At 43.9% G+C, this 19,231-nt stretch overlaps 1 protein-coding gene across 1 annotated transcript in view; it reads left to right on the plus strand.

The window, feature by feature from the left end:
* Prkca (protein kinase C alpha) overlaps positions 1-19,231 on the plus strand; it is a 398,743-nt gene that overhangs the window by 128,430 nt on the left and 251,082 nt on the right. The window lies entirely within an intron of this gene.

A 19,231-nucleotide genomic window follows, 5' to 3' on the forward strand; every position in this document is an offset into this window, starting at 1 on the left:
AACTTCTTGGATGTCATGGTGGCGCTTGGGATTTCAGATTTTCACAGTAGATTCTGGACTTACATAGGGTTAGTATTATTCTTAGTGTGCAGGAGTGGTCATGAGGCCTAGGAGACCTCAATGGCCCCATCCTGCTTCCAATTTGTTGAGTCCTGGAGAGTCTTTCCCTAGAAAGAGGGTGTCAGTAGCACCATCTTGGGGTTGCTGCTGGTGTTAGATTGCACCAAAGCTAGCTAAGCACCTGGCTCTGGAAATCTCAGGAGCTACTGACCAGGACCATTAACTAGTCAGGGGAGCTGCTGGGGTATGCTGGACTCCTATGGACATCAGTTGTCTTTCTGGGATGATGGGGTGAGGCCCAATACCTTCATGGGTCTATTTTGTACATAAGCTCCTCTGTTCTCTCTCACTTGTCAAGATGGTTTGGAGCAAGCAGCCTGACACCAGTGTTACAACTTCCACAAGGACACGGTGTGACAGTTGAGATTTCTAAGACAAGTCATCACTGGGATTGAAAACTATCTGTGGGTGAGGACATACCATTTTAAAATGTGAAGGTTAAGAGAATGTTTTTAAATAAAAAGGGAAGGAAGGAAGGAAAGAAAAAAGAAGGAAGGAAGGGAAGGAGGGAGGGAGGAAGGAAGGAAGAAGGAAGGAAGAAGGAAGGAAGGAAGGAAGGAAGGAAGGAAGGAAGGAAGGAAAGGAAAGGAAAGGAAAAGTATCTTAGAAGCATACAGTGGTTGTGCCCTTTTCATCAGGGTCTTGAAGACTCTGTGCAATGGATCTGCTCTGTATTTAAGACCTTGGAAGAAGGTGCTATCTGAAGTGTTGCAGACATGAAGTCAACCTCCTAACCTTGTAGTTAGAAAAAGCTAAATACTAGAAACTGTTGTCATAAAAACTCTAGGGGAATATTCTATATGCTTAGGACCCCCCCCCCCCAGATTTGTTGTGTCTTTACAAGTTTGTCTGTTGACATTCCCATGTTATATAATAGTAAACAAAGAACAGGACAAGAATGAGAGGAAGGGATACCTTTTAAGTGCTGACTGTGTGCCCAGCCTTTAACTGTTCATATCACCCCCAACTTACAGAGGAGGGATAAGGGCTTGGCGACGCAAGATAAATTGCAAAGTTTGCTATGTTGCCAAGTAATGGAGTTGGAATTTAAAGCTAGACTTTTCTCCCGAGTTTTCTCACTTATATTAGTTGCCCTGGCTACACAGCATTATATATTATATTTTATTATGTTACATTGTATATTATATATAATTAATTTTACTTTTTCTCTACTGTGATCAAATATCTGACAAATGGCCTTATAGGGGAAGGAAAATTTATTTTAGCTCACAGATCCATTGCAGGAAAGGCACAGAGTAGGCTCATGGAGGCTCTGCCTGGATAGCTGCGTTGGATAGCTAGGCCCTATATATAAAAGGTATCACAACCTTCAGAACAGTGCCACCAGCTGGAGACCAAATGTTCAGATTCATGAACCCCATGGTGGCTGGGGGGAGTTTCACAGTGAAACCGTAGCACCACATATAGATACACATATACAGACACATAGATACAAGTAATCTGACTTCACCAGAAGCACCAAAGAACACACTGAGATGTTATATTCAAAGAGAGGCCTGAAGAATACTCACCAAAAGGTCACACAGTGTTCTCCATCCCTGTTAATGAAGTGAAGAAGTACACCATGCAAAACTCTTGGGAAATACTAATGGTTGGATCCCAGGAGGCTGCAGCGATGGCTTAATCCATGAAGCACCTAGCATAAAAACTTTAGGACCTGAGTTCTGATCCCTAACACCCAAGTGACAAAAAAGGTAGGTATGGTGATAAGCACTTTTAATCCCAATGCATGGGAAGCAGAGGCAGACAGATCCTTGAGTTCAAGGCTAGCCTGGGCTATGTAGTGAGTTCTAGGCAGCCAGGGCTTCACAGCAACACACACACACACACACACACACACACACACACACACACACACACACGAAATAAGTAAATAAATAATAAAGCTATTTTAAAGTATTGGTGGGTTTGGAATAGGTTTCTTTTTTTCTTAATTTTTTTTCTCAGCTTAGTGCCCAGTTAGTAAGAGTTTGTCAGTTTTAAACACTTCTCTGTCCATTTCTTCCCTGTTCATGTAGAGTGGCAAGGAGGGACACACAGCTGTATTTTGGGAGCTCTGTTTGCTTTCAGTGAAGTTATTGATCTGCCTCTCTTGGGAGAGATTTTAAGCAAATAATTATATTGGGACGTGTTAGTTTTCTCTCAGTGCCTGTGTCTTGCTCTATGCCTGTTTCCTGACCTTTTATTCTCTCAATCTAGAAGCATGCAGCTCCCCCAAAGCTTGTGAGTGTCACACAGCACACGTGCAGGAAGAACCTGCCCGGGGACCCTGAGTAATCCACCCGCAGGCTCCAGGGATGAATCATTCATAAGTGCAGGGTTTCCATCCGGCTCACAGGCTATGGGCCTGTCTCACAAAGTTGATTTGTTTAAAAATTCACACTTGCTCTGGGCTTGTTTCCTATACCAAGAGTTGGATTGTTTCGTTTCCAAGCAAGTTTAAAGGAGTGGGCCTGCGTAGCTTCAGTGACTGTGCAAGGTGACGAAACTGTATTCTGAAACCCATGAATATTGTTGACTGAAGACTTGACTGTGATGTCATCAATAAGCACAGATGTACTTAAGACCCATGTGCCTGAAGTCATGCTCATGTCCTTGGCTATATGACTATAATGATAATTTTGTTTATTTGATTTTGAGACAAGGCCTCATTTATCCATAACCCTCAAGCATGTTATGTGCTTGTGTGCCACAGTACGTGTGGAAGTCAGAGGACAACCTGTGGGGGTCAGTTTTCTTCTTCTACCATGTAGCTCCTGGGGATTGAATCCAGGTTGTCAGGCTTGGTGGCAAGCGCTTTTAACTGCAGAGCCATTTTGCCAGTCCCTAAATTTAAGTTTAATTGATGCATGGAACCATAAAAGTTATAAATATTTGGGGTACTGTGTGATTCTTTGACACATGTATCATTGTACAGTGTTTGAGTAGTAAGATCTCCTAAATTTGACTTATTCAAATAGTCAGTGTGGAGGAAATGTAGGAGCCGATTCACTGATGCGTGTGCAGAGAGTGGACACTGATTATGAGCAAACGGGTGGACAACTGTCTCCAGTGTATGATTTCAGTTACCTACGTATGGGAGGGAATTCACTGAACCAAGACACATTTAAACTGTTTCTGGAAGTATTTGTGCTGAGTACTTTCTTATTGTATAAGATTTGACATTAGCACACAGACACACTGCATATAGAGCACACAGATATACATACAGAGCGTGTGTGTGTGTGTGTGTGTGTGTGTGTGTGTGTGGCACACAGACATACATACAGAGCATATCAGACACACATACAGAGCACACAGGCATACATACAGAACATATCAGACACATATACAGAACAGACAGACATACCTACAGAATATACAAACATACATACAGAGCACAGCAGACACACATATGGAGCACACAGACATATGTATACAGCACACAGATTACATACAGAGCACACACAGACACACATATAGAACATATCAGACACATATGGAGCATACAGACATATGTATAGAGCACACAGATTACATACAGAGCACATACATATAGATCAGACACACATATGGAGCATACAGACACACGTACAGAGCACACAGACACACGTACAGAGCACACAGACACATGTACAGAGCACACAGACACACGTACAGAGCACACAGACACACGTACAGAGCACACAGACATACATACAGAACACACAGACACCACAATGACCTCAGTAAGAAGCCAGCAGCTTTTCTGCCTTAGGCACCCAGTTCTCCAATGGGAAGCCATTCTGTTGAGTTGCCTGCGTGTGGGCGCTCATGCTCAGGCAGCACACATGTGGGTGCAGAGGTTAAAGGCAGTTTTGGATGCCCTCCTTTATAATTCCCCTCCACACTTTTTGAGACAGGTTCTCTCAGTAAACCTGAGGTCTGTCTAGGAATTCCCGGGGATCTGTCTGTCTCCTCTGCCACCCTGGTGGCTCTTTCATGGGATCTGGGAATTCAAACTCAGGTCCTCATGCTTGTGTGGTAAGTACTTTCCCCACCAAGTGCTAGGAAACTATCGTCAATTCTGTAACTTGAGGAAACACACCACATCTACTGTTTACTGTTGTCCCTCACATTTGTAAAGATTCTGAGGCAAGCCTGTACCTTTTTCTATAGTCAATGGGTAGACTTTTTTGGCAATCAAGCTGCACATGTGGAAAGAATTTATGTGTGGGTGGAGGAAACATCTGGCAGCCGAGCAGAGAGGTGGGGACTGGTCTCTCATGGAGTGGCTGAGAGCTTGAAGCTGAGCCAGAGGTCCTGTGTGTGAGTCATGTGCTACTGGCAAGCTCACTGACTCCAGGAGCCCTCTCTGGGCTTCTAGGCACTTGCTTGGGGGAGTCAAGGGGGCTCTGAGTTATTCTGGAAAGTTTCCAAGTGAACAGCAAGCAGCTGCCTCTCTCTTCCAGGTTCTTTGGTACTTATCACAGCACAGAACAAACTTCTTAGCAAATTATTATTCACCATAAGTTTGCCACATTGAACATTACAAAAATAAATAACTCGAAGATACAATCCATGCTGCCGAGAACTGATAAGTCTCCCAACTAAAACTGAGACATCATTCATTTGCTGTAAAGCACAAAGATTCAGACATTTGAGATTTTAAATACAGTTGACCTTATTTCCACGCCTCTCCAGGGCAGGGGAACAAGAGTGGAACCTGGATTGATGCTACTAGAAAAAAGCTTTGCCTGAGGCCTTCCCTCCCACAGGGGTCAAGGAGGGAAAGTCTCAGTGGGAATCTAAACTGTGACCCTGCTTCCTTCCTAAAAGAGGTTGGAAATTACTTATGTCCTCAGGTTGAAGTTTGAAGGTGGCATTTGATACAAGAGAGTGATTCATTTCTCATTGTAGCAAGGGATGCTTGAATTGAAAGTAAAACCATACTAGCACCCAAACAGAAACTGCAAGGGAGGGGCGGCCGTGTGCTCGGCTTCTCTGAACATACATGCATGGATTCTATTGGCAGCTCTCTGTGTGGCAAGTCTTCTCATTCTCCAGCCTTTGAGCAACTTGCAGAGGGTGGCCCCACATCTCACATGCTGGTGAGAGATGCTATGTGGAGGTTTTAGACTGCAGGCTACCTTACAGACTTAGACCCTACTGCACGCTACAATTTTACTTTGTACAAAATTTTACAATTTTGCAGATTTTACTTTGAATGGTTATTAAATATAGCATGACATTCCTGGTTGACTTAAGATAAACAAACCCAGTTTCCTCATTTGTAAACAAGAGACTCACTGATGCCTTACTTTATAGTGAGCAAAATGCTTAAGGGAACATTTTTCTTGAGCTCAAAAAACTATCAGAAACAGTGCCCATCCTGGTACTTTTAGATTAGGAAGGGAGCTGAGATGGACCCTCAGTGGTTGGGTATCTGCCCCGCATTGAGAAGACTGTAGTTTGGTCCCTGGCACCACAAAAGTAAACAAATATATATTCACCAAATGAAAGTAGAGTGATTTTTTTTTCTTTTGCTTTGAAGGATGCTTTCTCCGCTTGCTCTGTGGTCTGCAGAGTGCATATGTCAAGTTCCTCCCCGCCGCCCTTCTCCTCCCTGCTGTGACACCTTTGTTCTGGAGAATGCTAGTTTGCTGTCCCCCCAATTCATTCTCAGCTTCTTCTTTTATATTTCTGCTCAGCTGAAATATAAGCTGAAGACATGATGCCTCTCTAATGATAAAGTTAATCAAATAAACATATATTTTCCGTCTGATATTTTGGCCTTAAGACAGGACAACTGTACAGAATGAATGGGCTTTGGCTTCATCTGGGTTTGTGCCTCATAATTAACTACAAGGAAAGGTAACACATAAGAAAAAAAAATAAGTAAACTAGAAAGCAAAGAAGCTACCTTTTGTTATCTGTGACTCGAAGCAAAATTTCCTGCAGCTACATGGCTGTTTCTGAAACTGAGGAATTCCAGGTTCTCGTTCGGTAGGACAGACTACATCTCTGGCTGCCACAAACACGTTTATCATCTGAGAACAGTGGCTTGCATTCAGCTGACCAATTTGCTTCTGAAGATGTACTCTTCATGGTGGACCAGAGTCCATGTTTCTCTCAGGGCCGAGCATTTATGTGAGCGGCAGCTGATATCTGGCTTTAACACAAACACTTTCCTCTACTTGGTTTGATCCCAACATCATCCTGACCTTCACAATTGGACACTGACCTGCAGTGGATGCAGCAATGCCCTGCAAGGCATCCAAATTCAAGTTGTGTCTAGACAAAGCACCTACAGTATCATTCGACCAAGAACCCTGAGGTAGTCTGTGAAGGACAGTAGGAAGCTGGAAGTAAACAGAGTTAACCCTTCCCTGAGTCTAGACAGAAGAGTGGGGACCAGCTAGAATTCCCACTCACCGCTCCCTGTCATCTCCCAGAGGGTCATTTCTCTTTTTTCCAAATTTTTCCAAAGCTTTGCTTTCTCTCTCCCCAGGAAGCATGGAGGGAATAGAGCTCAGCTCTGGTCCCTCATGGGCTGTAATTTCCAACTTGGGCTTAGTCAGAGGAAGAATGCCATAGACTATGGTGGGGTGCCTTGTGAGGGCAGAAAAATGTTACCCCACAAAATTCCAGAGAATCTCCATGGTTATGGTGTCTCGCCTTTTTCTGTAGTCACCACTTTCAAGATCCTTCCCACTCTGCCCTTCCCCTCCTCCTATGCCCTCCTCTCTCCCATACTATGTCTGGCCACAGACAGATTGTATTTCAGTCTCCCCATGGCATCCTGGGTATCTAGTTGTGACCAACATATTTACTATAGACAAAGCCTGTTACGTTACCAGAGTTTGCTAGGAACACATCTTCTCATCCTTTCTTGCTGCTTCATAGCCATGGTAGTGATTTAATGTAGGAGTAGATGTGACGGGCACCAAATTTATATATATGTAGTATTAACTGATTAATGTTCATTAGAGAAAATAAGAAAATAGAAACAAGTATAATGAAAACAAACACAATCCAGGCTTCAGAGAACAGTGTCTCTGTGGCTCCTTATCATGGAAAAATTAAAAACAAACAAACAAACAAAAAAGGCTCAGTGGTTGAGAACACCATCTGCTCTCCCAGAGGAAAGAATTTGATTCCCAGCGCCCACATGACAGCTCACAACTGACTTCAACTCCAGTCCCAGGGGATCCAGCACCCTCTTCTGGCCTCCATGGTCACTGAAGGCACATGTACCCAGAAACACATGTAAGCAAAAAAGACCCATACACACTTAAAAACAAGTGAAGAAAAATATATTCATCTCTAACTTATCTACTAAGCAACTGATTTACCATTCTAATTTTATGAGTTAGTACTAATGATACGATTGTGTAAATTAGCATAATTTGGCTGCAAAATCTTCCTGAGGCTTTTCACATTTAGTTGCCTCCCAAGCTGCCTAATTTTGTCATTTGAGGAGTTGTTTGGAAGTAGGACAAGGAGCTGTCTGCAGCTACTTAAACTTTAAGGGTAAGTATTTGAAGTGGAGTCCCTGGGACTTTGTTTCTGAAATGTGAACACATAAACCATTAGGGTAAAGTCTATAGCTTCTCAAACAGGTATTTGGAGCTTTGTAAGGAAGAGGAAAACTTTGAGAATGGGTCCGAGATACCCTGGGGCAGATGGTCAGAGCCTTGCAGAGAAAAGAACCACGGGAATCACACATGCTCAAAGGTATGCAAAGAACCCAATCGGTCCAGAACTGGAAGTTGTTTCTCCTCTGCATAGAGACAGTGCACAGTCGTCAGTCCATGCATATGCCTGCTCCACATGTCCACGTTTTTCTTTCATTTAGCAGAATTGGAAATGGCAGGATTTAGGTGCTTAGACCAGAAAGAGGCTACAGAAACTTGCATCACAGGCGCTTGGTACCAGAGAAACTCCCCAGACCTATCTCGGCCACCGCTTAATGAGCCTGAACCAGTTTGCATTTTTACAGAGCAGAATCATAGCAGCAGTTGGAGCTACCTGGCCCCGCCCGGCCTTGGGGACTTGCACTGTGTAAATCTGGTAATTCCCCAGGTGTCGAACAACTTAGACTTAAAGGGCACCAGAAGCCCTTCATTTCAATACCAAGGATTGCCCTTTTGAAGCAGCCTTGAAGGACTTGACATTCCAGGGTTTAATTATTAGAGAGACAAGCATGGGCAATGAGATGCCATTCTGAAGCAAATGGTTAACCACCTGAGTAGAAGAGGAAGTAAGCGTGATCAATCTCCAGAGGGAATCCTCAAGTCAGCTTTCTCCTTGCAGATGGATGGACAACTGCACCTCTAGCCCAGTGAGTGTGTAGACAGGAGAGGAAGCATCCCACTTTACATCCTTCTGTGCCTTTGAGCTGCGTGTGTGACTGATGTGTGCTTTTAAATTTCATTTCTACAAAGTTCCCCAGGAGTGCAGGATGTAAGGATATATAAGATAAAGACCATTGGCCTTATCCAGGGCAGATTCTCTACTTCCTGAAACAGGATTAATTTTGCATTTGCTGACTATGCACTAGTTACTTTTTTCATCACCAGGGTCAAATACCTAAAAACCCAACTTAAGGAAGGAAGTGTTTATTCAGACTTGCAGTCCACCATGGTGGAGAAATCATTTTGGCAGGAGCTCAAGTTTGCTGGTCAGTGTGTGTCAGTAGTCAAATGCTGGCAACTCAGCTTCCTTCCTCCTCTCCATGCAGTCCAGGACCCTGTCCTATGCAACAGTGACAACACAGTTAATGTAAATTCTATTAGCCAAATCTAGATTATCCCTCAACAGATCTGCCCAATACTTTTCTCCTATGTGACTCTAGATCCCCTCAAGGTGACAATCACAGGTGACTGTCACAACAAGCAAATACTTCATTTCCTTAAAATCTTTCCATCAGCACCTTTCCCTAGAGTGAGATTTATTATCAGAGGCACTCACCAAGCAATACATCACTAATTAAGACCAGGTGCTCTGGTTTGTCAAACAGCCTTTGACCTCTGTTCTCAGGTGGCACCATAGATTATAACTCTAACTGACGGCTCGCTCCTCTCTGATATTCTATGGAGGTGGCCAGCTTGGATACTAATGATGTCTCTCGGTAAGCCTGGAGCTCATTGCCTAGACTGGCCAGCCAGCAAGCTCTCAGGATGTTTCTGTCCCCCCACTGTCCCTTCCCACTCCCCTGGATTTGTGTAAATGTTGATCTGAATTCACGTTCTTATGTCGCATAGTAGGTACTTTACCCACTTAGCCATCTTCCCAGCCCCAGTGATTTCTTATATCCACACAGGGAGCACATTTGATAGTAGGCCACTCTTCATTAATCCTTTCTGGTTACAGAGTGACTTATCTTCAGGGTTGTAGTGAACCGCCTACATGTGTTAGTGAGGAACGGGGACATGATGGGGCAGGAGGATTAGAATTTGGTCTGTCACTTCCATTGATAAATAAGGAATTATTCACAATCAACATGGCAACCTCCCTGGAAACCAGCATTGGGGAAAGTACCTTCTAGAAGTCCTGACCTTTGTTGTTCAGTTCCAGGGGCCCTGGTTATAAGGAAGGAAGTCAGATCTTGTTGTGGCCCACTCAATCCTGTGCCGACATCCTGGGTTTGCTCCATGATGGTAACAAAGTAGAAATGATCCCAGTCACTATTTATAGCCAGCCTGTGAATCCTATTAGCACTTCTCCAATTTTCTCTTTTTTGTCAAGGGAACAGAAATTTATTATTAAGTACTTCCACCAACCGACCTCGCATTTCCTTCCTTGGCTTAGCACTCAACTGTTGGAAAGAAGTGAAGAGCCGAGCCGGCATAGTTGACGTTAAGTCACAGGAAACAAATAGCTCTGAATTGATAAGGCATTGCCAGGCAGAGCCATTGGTCTGCAGATGCCCATCTTCATCTTGCAAATGAAGTTTCTGGAAAAGAGCTGTCTTAAGGGTTTCTGTAGGTTTCCAACCATAAAGCTGTTGAAGAGTCAAGGTTGCATGGGGAATGACCATAGGTCTTTTCCGGTCCTCTGAGATCATAACAGGCCATAGCTGCCTCCACCTGACTCCCACCCCCAACCAGCAGCCGCTGCTATCTAAGCTGTGTGTCTATTCTTGCCTAACTGGGATGGTGAATGAGGTAGAGACTTTGCTTCCTTCCAGGTTGAATTCAAGCCCTGAGGCATGGCTGCCCTTCTTTCTTGGTTAATTTGTTTCTTTCTTTATTTTGGCAGAGACTCATTGCATAGCCCTGGCTGGTCTGTGTAGCAGGATACTTATCCTGCTACATTGTATTCGCAGTGGAGCTCAGTGATTAGGCAGTAGAAGAGGAGGCGGAGCTGGGAGAAGAAAAGAGGAAGGAGGGGGGGAGAAAAGTAGAAGAGGAGGTGGAGCTGGAAGAGAAATAGAAGAAAGAGAGGAAGAAGGAGGCTATTAGCCATAGAAAACCACAGATAGGTCGAAAGCTGTTCTTGGTAGCAACTTCTATCAAAAGGTTAGATATTGGGTAACAACTCTAATTGTGTGGGCATCTTGTTGACTGAGCAGTTCTAAATATATTAATCCTTTAGATAATCATTAAGCTTTAAGACTCATTTCTACTGTACTGTGAGGATGGCAGATATTGTCTGGGGTTCAGCCGAGCTTAATGGATGCAGCGCAGGGGAACTGGCATCTTGTGGGTGGCAGGGCCTGCGCATCTAGCTAGTTGGAGCCCAGTCAGAGCTGAGGAGCAGTGGGAACATAGTGGCTGCCCAGGAACAAGCCAGACCAGGTGCCATTTTCTAAATATCACCCCTACAGGTCTAAAACTCACGGTGTAGACCAGGCTAATCTCAAGAGATCCACCTGCCTCTGCCTCCGGAGCGCTGTGATTAAAGCTGCAGACAGGATGTGTGGCAGCCACCTCTTCCATACCTGATCTGTCTCTCACTCACTGCAACCTTATTTATGTCCAATCATCCATGAAGACCATACCCACCACAGCTCATGCAGCTTAGTCCCTTGACCTAAATGTGCCCCTGCCCTGTTGCCTGTCCCTGCCCCTTCTCCGTGCATTAGGACTGTGACTGATTTTACCCCCTCACCTTGCCTGCTGCTTCACACTGTGGGGAGAGTGGGGGGGGGGGCTGTCTTCCTCAGGTAGATATCCCTGCATAAGTGTATACACACACATAGAAAAAAGTCATTTTCGTAGTGTGAATACAATCAGTATTATGAAGGTTTATTTGTGTTATTGATTCCTATTTTCTCATATGCCCAATCAAGTTCTAGCAATCTAACAGTAGACAATGTCATTTCAAGGGCCTCTTGAGCATTGTGCCCAAATCAGGGAAAAATAACACCAACAGTGCAATTGACACGGTCAGAACCCCCAGTGACACCGTCTCTGTTTCCTTGTATGTGCCTACATGACTGAACGCTTTAAAAACTAATGGAGACCCCAGACTGCTTGCAGTTTGCCCTCCTGCCTGGTACTTAGGGTTCAATGTCTCGTCATAGATTTGCTGGAGGTAGACATCAGTCTAGTTGCAAGGCCAATGCAAGTTGGAAGAGTAAACTCTTCAGTCATACTCTTGAGAGGTGATCATAAGAACAGCATCAGATCTACAGAGCGTGTTTAACAGTTGCAGTGAATCAGGAGAAAGGACCAACACTGCAGCTTCAAGACCCACATTTCACCTTCAGCTTTGAAATGTGCCCATCCAGCCACGAACAGAACAGTCTCCCTCCTTCCTTCTCCTTCTCAAAGAGTCCTTTAGATACATTTCATTATCCCTGAAACCCACATCTTCAGCCCAAAGGAATGATGGCCAGCGACTAGAACTTTTCTAAGTAGAATTACTCTATTCCTTGCTTTGGTAGAATTTGGTTGTTTTGAAATTACAGTGGATATACAAGCCTTAAAATTTGGATACTGGGCATCATCAAATACAGAAGCACTTCCCCCAGGATTTATTCCCGTGGACAGTTTTATTTTGATAGAAACCTACCACCCTCCATAACAAAAAGCTGACATCTGGCAATGTTCTTTTCTAAAAGAAAGTCTCCATCTATTAAGGACAAACAGAAAAGGCTGATCCTTTAAATTATCAGACCTTCAAGTGTTGTGTGGACAGCTGAGTTGCAGGCCAAGCCTTTTCCTTTTGTGACAATCTTCCTGTCATTTTAGACTGTAGTTCTGAGTCTCACCCTCCTGTCTTTAGAAATCTTGGTCAAAAGAACCAGGTGATGCGGTCTATGCATGTTTGTAATCCCAGCATTTGGGGAGCAGCCAGTGAGGCAGGGGGATTACTGTAAGTTTAAAGTCAGGTTGGGCTATGTAGTGAATTCTAGGCCAGTCTAGGCCTAAAACAAAACCTCTTCCTTGCTTCCCCCATTTCGGGTACTACCCATGTGTGCCAGCACATCGTCTTCTCTCAGATCTCCTGGCAGCCATGCTCCATTACTGATGCTGTGCCTCATCTTCATGGCGCTACCCGCCATCCCTTCCCTCCACAGTTCTGTACTTAAACCAGTTTTGGAATGCGAATCACCTTTTACTTAATGTCTTGGTAGTGATCACCCTAGTCCAGCTCTGGGTCTTGCTTTTGTCTTCTTATCTGGTCAGACAGGACATGCCTTATCATTTTGGGAAATTATCATCTGGAAATTGAACCGTGAAACCTTCATCTCTCCACGACTCCTCTCCCTCTCAGCTCACACTCGGAAAGAATGTGATTTTTGCTTTTCAGACCACATGTCTGGTACTTAGTTACACCTCAGGGACCTGGTTCACATTCATGGCACCTGATGGTGTGACACATTCCTGGACAGAGAGTAGGATCACTCCCAGTGACTTGGGGAACATGCAAAGGATGCCGGGGAAGAACCTTCCCACAGCAGCCTGTCCTGTTTCAACATACTCATGCTCCACCTTCCCAGGACTAGATGACACCATGATTTCCTTTGGTCCTTTTCTTAGCAGATACCCTGAATCACACTGGGAGCTTCTGTGCTGTTGGCACTGAGGACAGAGGCAGGCTGGGTCTCTATCCAGGTGTGCCTATCCTCACCATCTCATGTCCTGGCTGGACTGGACTCTTGTCCTTCTTGCTTTATGGGCTCATAGGGTAGCAGTGGGGGGGGAGAGAGAGAGAGAGAGAGAGAGAGAGAGAGAGAGAGAGAGAGAGAACCTGTGACCTCATCTGTGGGACACACAACTGAGCTATGTCCTAATGCCTAGCCTTTGGCGAATGGGAACCTAGAGAGGAGGTGGTAAGTGGGGAATGGCTTTCTCACTCCATCTTTGCCTCTCTGTCCAGGAGAGGTGTTGACAGGATTCCACTGCATGTTTGCTCTCTGTGTAAGAGAGCAAGGCAAAGTATCCTGCCCCATCTGCCTACATGGGCTATATGCAGAAGCCTTGTTCCATCCAGCATTCTTTGAATGCTGTCTGTCTGTCCTTGGATTTTCACTAAAAACCATCTTATATATCTTTCATGTAGTCTAGTCCCTAGTTACCAATTATTTGGGAGCCCCATGCAGGGATCTATACTTACAAATAACCTACTTGTTCTGATCTAAAAGAAGGGGGAAGGAAGTCTGGGTTGCTTTTCTAATCTGAAAATTAAAATTCTGAAAAGTAAAATTCTGAAAACATTCCCAAATCTGAAACTTTTTGAACATTGATCTGTCCCACAAATGGAAAATCACACACCATGAAATTTGTTTGATGTATAAAAGTATCAAAATGATGAATAAACCTGTCTTCAGACAAGTATGTCAGGTGTACGTGAAAATTGAATTTCATAGATACAGCTCTGTCCCCAAGAAAACTTACAGAGATGCAAATATTCTCAAATTAAAAATATAATCAGAACTCCAAAAACACTTTTGATCTCAAGTGTTTTGGATGAAGGACACTCAGCCTGTGTGTGTGCCTGCTGTGTCCCAGGAGAAGCTGGCATTTAATGCCATTCCACATAGGGTCTGGCAGACCCAGCAGGCTTGGTGCTTCTCATTTCCATGGCTGAGCTGAGAGGAGTAAGTTTATGAGCTTGGCATACACAAGGCCAGATCCTTAGATGGGGACAAGACCCCTATAGCCTGCTGCTTGCAGCAGGCAGCACATCCAAAGCTATCTGAGGGCATACTCCTGGTACCCAGAGATAGAGCCATGTAAGAGATCCATACTACAGCAAGAAGGTTAGCCAGCAGCAATGCCACCACCCTACAAAAAACTCAAAATGGATAATATTCCATTTTAATACTAATAAAAGTTATCTAAAATATGGAGACAAAGCATAAGGGGTCACCCTCCAGTCATTTCAATCACGGGGAGTATGCTTAGTTCATGATTATTGTATTGTTTAGGGCTCTCCCTCACCCTGTTTTGTTTTGTTTTAGTTCTCTCTGTTCATTTTATTTTGGGCAGTGCTGAGAATTGAACCCAGGGCCTGGTTCATGGTAGGTAAGCCCTTTACCTACCACTGATCTATATCTCCAGCACTGGTTTTAGCTTATTGACAATAGCAACTTTGAAATATATCCACATAATGAGTAGTTCACTCATGTGAAAAAGATGTGCACAGTGGTCCTTGGTGTTGTACAGCCATCACCTGCAAAGGAAGTGCATCAGCTGTTGTTTCTTCTTCTCATTCAGCAGACTCTATAGTCTCTCCATCCTCCCGTAGAGGAGACCATGCAGTCTCCCCATCCTCTCATTCAGCAGACCCTGTGGTCACTCTGTCTCCTCATTCAGCAGACTCTATAGTCTCTCCATCCTCCCATAGAGGAGACCATGCAGTCTCCCCATCCTCTCATTCAGCAGACCCTGTGGTCACTCTGTCTCCTCATTCAGTAGACTCTATAGTCTCTCCATCCTCCCATTAAGGAGAACCTGGAGTCTCTCCATCCTTTCATTCAGCAGACTTCTTTCAGAGTGCAGCTCTTGTTGGACTTTTATTCTTGCTTGAATCAGTATTAGCCGGATTCCTCCTTCAGAAATTGAGTACTTCCAAATTTTTTATTTGGAATTTGTTTGAAAATTATATAGTAGCAATATCACCTTTCAAAGCAAAGCTAATCACGACTAGCATTCTGTTTGTATACCAAAGTATCATCTTAAAACCAACTCCAGTTCACTTTGTTCCACCCCCCCCCCCCCGTAATGCTGCACCCTAGATGTTTACCTACATTTTAGTTCTTGTAATGGGTATGCACTAAGTTTTCCAGACTCAGTCAGTTTCTGACTTTTCATAAATACCTGCATGCACTGATCTTTACACAAATCTATCTTCATTTACTTTGTGTTCATTGCTACATGTGCAAGGAGGAGCGTGGTCTCCCAGCAGTGTTACGCTGACAGCATTTAGATGGAACCCAGGTTTTCGTTATCCTATGCTCTGGGTTGTTGTTCATGTTGGGGTCAACTATCCGAAAGTCCCTGCGTTATGTTTTCTAATTTCTCTGCAGACTCTGTGGCCAAGTGGAGACCTATGTTAGATAAACATCTGGCAAACTTACGTCCACAGAAAAGCAAGTCTAGTTCTGTGTACAACACTCCACTCTGACTGTTTGCAAAGCACTATGGGATCTTGTAGAGCCTGGCATTACTGGGAGCATTGTTTAAAGTATGATATTTGGGTCAAATAACTCATGAATGTTAGGGGGAAAAAAACCAGATCAAACAGAAAAGAATAAACGGCCGGGCGGTGGTGGCGCACGCCTTTAATCCCAGCACTTGGGAGGCAGAGACAGGCGAATTTCTGAGTTCGAGGCCAGCCTGGTCTACAGAGTGAGTTCCAGGACAGCCAGGGCTATACAGAGAAACCCTGTCTCGAAAACCAAAAAAAAAAAAAAAAAAAAAAAAAAAAAAGAAAGAAAGAAAAGAATAAACACCAGCCTAAAGATACCCCATAAAAAGTGTGTTGGTTGCTGGAGAGATTTGCCCTCGTGCAGAAACAACGGGGACATATGTTAACATCAGAAAATAGTTTCAAGTGTTTTTGAAGCATCGTGTGATAGTATACCATAAGAAGCATTTGAAGTGGTAGAAAGATGGCTCAGCAGGTAAGACCACTGGCTGTTCTTCCAGAGGACTCAGGTTCAATTCCCAGCACACACATGGCTGCTCACAACCATCTGTAACTCCCAGTCCCAGGGGATGCAGTGCGCCTTTCTTGTACTACATTACAATATGGCACACAGACATGCCTGCAGGCAAAACACCCATACACATTAAAAAAGAAAGAAAGGAAAAAGGAAAAATAAAGAGAACAAACCCAAACTCCAAACATTTTGAGTTTAAAATTCTTGAGTAACAGTTCTCTGTATTTATTTTAACATTGGCTTGGCCTCATGCTTCTTGGCATGTGTGTTTTGTGGGATGTAATATATTTGATGTATTTGTCTGGTAAAATTGATTTTTTTTTTCCTTTTCATCTGCTAATTTACTTTTGCTTTTCTGCCACCCTGGATGCCTTAACGTCCTTATTTGTGTGAAAGAAAATGTTCCCTTCCAAGTTATTCAACACAGTCACCTGTGGCTTTGGAGTCCCTTGAATATTTTCAAATTTCCTTGCTGGAGGCTTCTGGCCCCCTCCTTTGTAATTATGTGCTGTTCCTTGTCCCTGATGTTTTCTTAGTTTCCAACATTCTTGATAAAAGAGAGGTAATTAGCGTATTATGGCTTCTCTTTTGAATTGTTCTCTGGGATAAGCAGAGGGGAATATGCTACATGGGTAAAAATTTGCATAACAACAGGAGCAGCCTTTGTCACAGAAGCTCAGTGTAATCTCCGGGAAAATGAAAGCACTTATTTATGGAAAGTCCCTGCATGTACTTATCTCTAAGAATTAAAAATTACCACCGGCTGGCGGTGGCCTCTAATTTCAGAAGTAATGTCCCACCCTGGTTGCTCTCAGTATGCCCTGGTTTTCAAGCTACACCCTGACATCCTTCTGTCAGTTCTGAGAGGGTCTCTTCCCTCCTTGAAATGCTGACTGCAGTCAAAGCCGAACCAGAAAGTTAAATATGGAACGCTATAGAATATTGTCTCCCTAACTAGCTCACAGGAGCTCTGTCCTTGTATAGCAAATGATTAAATGAATCAGTGAATGAATGAATGAATGAAAGAATGAATAGTAGGTACATTTCATAAAAATAGTGTTTCCTAAAATGCCTGGAATAGCCTTGTCATTTCCTTCTATGATCCAGAATCAAAAAGTAACATTTTCTCTGAATGGGAGTCGTGTTCCTTCCTGTCAGCCCTGGCGTTTGCCTTTGACTACCAGTCTGCCAATTTGCATGAGGCAGATTAAGTCTCTTTTCATCATTTTGCATAAACGCTGCTGCCAAACTCTGTCAGCTGGGCGTTCCGGCTAGGAGGAGAGATGTCTCTGGGTCTTTAGTCTTTGCTCAGCCCTAGCACCGTTTGCCCTGACTCAGGGATGAGGGAACCTGGCTCTGTGCTAGCTTCCCCCTTAGGCCCATCTGTGCCCTTTGATGGTTTTTTTTTTTTTTTTTTTTTTTTTTTTTTTTTTTTTTCAGTCCCCAAGCATGGTACCTGGGGACTTCCCATCTCCACCTACACCTTCTAGAGAACACACTCAAGATTTCCATCCTTTCTTCTAAGCAGTGCAAGCGTTACACCGTGCTTCCCAGACACCTGCTAAGTAACAGACAGACAGACAGACAGACAGACAGACACAGGTGCAAGCTTATGGCATTACAAAGAGCAGAAAGACAGGGTTTGGCCCCATCCTGACCTTGGGCTTCTTGCCGAGTGGACAGCTTACTGCCCCGTATGGACAGAGAATGTTGACTTGCTCTGAGACTGCTATCCAATCACAACTGACTTAAAGGGCTAGCAAGATGGCTCCCTGGGTAAGACTATTGTCCTACAAGCCTAACGGCCTGAGGTCAATCCCTGGAGCCCAGGTGGAAGGAGTGAACCACAAAGTTGCCCTTTGACCTTCACACCCATGCAGTGGCATGACAACACACATGGATAAAATAATTTTAAAGGAATGCAGTCTATTTTGACTTAAACATAAAACTATAGCCTGGGACCAAATGAGGACAGAGGTAGAAGGAGCCATAGCCGTAACAGTATCTACTCACCCTCCCTTGTCTAAGACCACAAAGACCTCCATAGCTTCAGCTTTAAAGCAGATTCTTCCATTAAGTCTCCTGACTCTTCAACTCTCAGATTAGCTGCTAGCACTTAACGCTTTTAAATTAGCAACATCCTTTTCGAAGGTAAAAGCTGCAGCTCACTCTCCTGGGCCTTGGATCCCTTGTACAATGCTAGTGTGTTTTCTGAGTTGTAAACTTGTGTGGAAGCCACATTCTTCTGTCCTGCTGGGGACATAAGTGTTTTCCCAAATGTGGTCACTGTGTGGTTATGGCTGCAGATTCCAGCTGATATGCTGTAGAAGAAAGCTAATGGTTTTAATGTGGACTTCTGATTACGCGTTGCTGCTAAACCCTTTAGAAATTCCAGCTTTATTAAAGCCATTCATAATCATGAGCAAGGGAGTCTAAGGAAACGTCAGATATTTCTGAAGTTCACAATTTCCATTTCCTATTAGCAATTCAGGTTTGAATCACCCTTTGGCTTACAGTCAGCTGTGGTCTTGGGATACTTTCCCCATGGATGTATTAACACAACCCTAATTCATTTGTCTAGCAATCACTCATTGTAGCCTTTGACTTAATGTGCCCAATGGTGACTTAGGTAAGTTTGATAAACACAGATGTGCCGTCTCAGGGAGCTGTCAGGGAGGAGTGTTCTGAATCCCCAGCCACTCGTTCTTATTTAAATCATGTCATTTCTTCTTCTTGAGAGCTTTGCTTTCTAGAAACTTTCCTGGTAAGTGTATGAATTTTCTAGGGCTGCCATAATAAATTACCATACACTAAATAGCTTAGAGAACAGAAGTTGCCATTGGGTTCTAAAGGCTGGCTGTTAGGAAGGTTGGCCTCTTTGAAGAACTGTGACAGGGAATCTATTCTGTGACTCACCCCTAGCTTCTGGTAGCTGGTGGCAACTTCTGGCATTATAGACACATAACCTAGACAGTCTCCATCTTCATGTGAACTTCTTCCTGTGTGTCCCAC

Source organism: Arvicanthis niloticus, chromosome 6 (assembly GCF_011762505.2).
Source record: "Arvicanthis niloticus isolate mArvNil1 chromosome 6, mArvNil1.pat.X, whole genome shotgun sequence".
Taxonomy (NCBI): Eukaryota; Metazoa; Chordata; class Mammalia; order Rodentia; family Muridae; genus Arvicanthis; species Arvicanthis niloticus.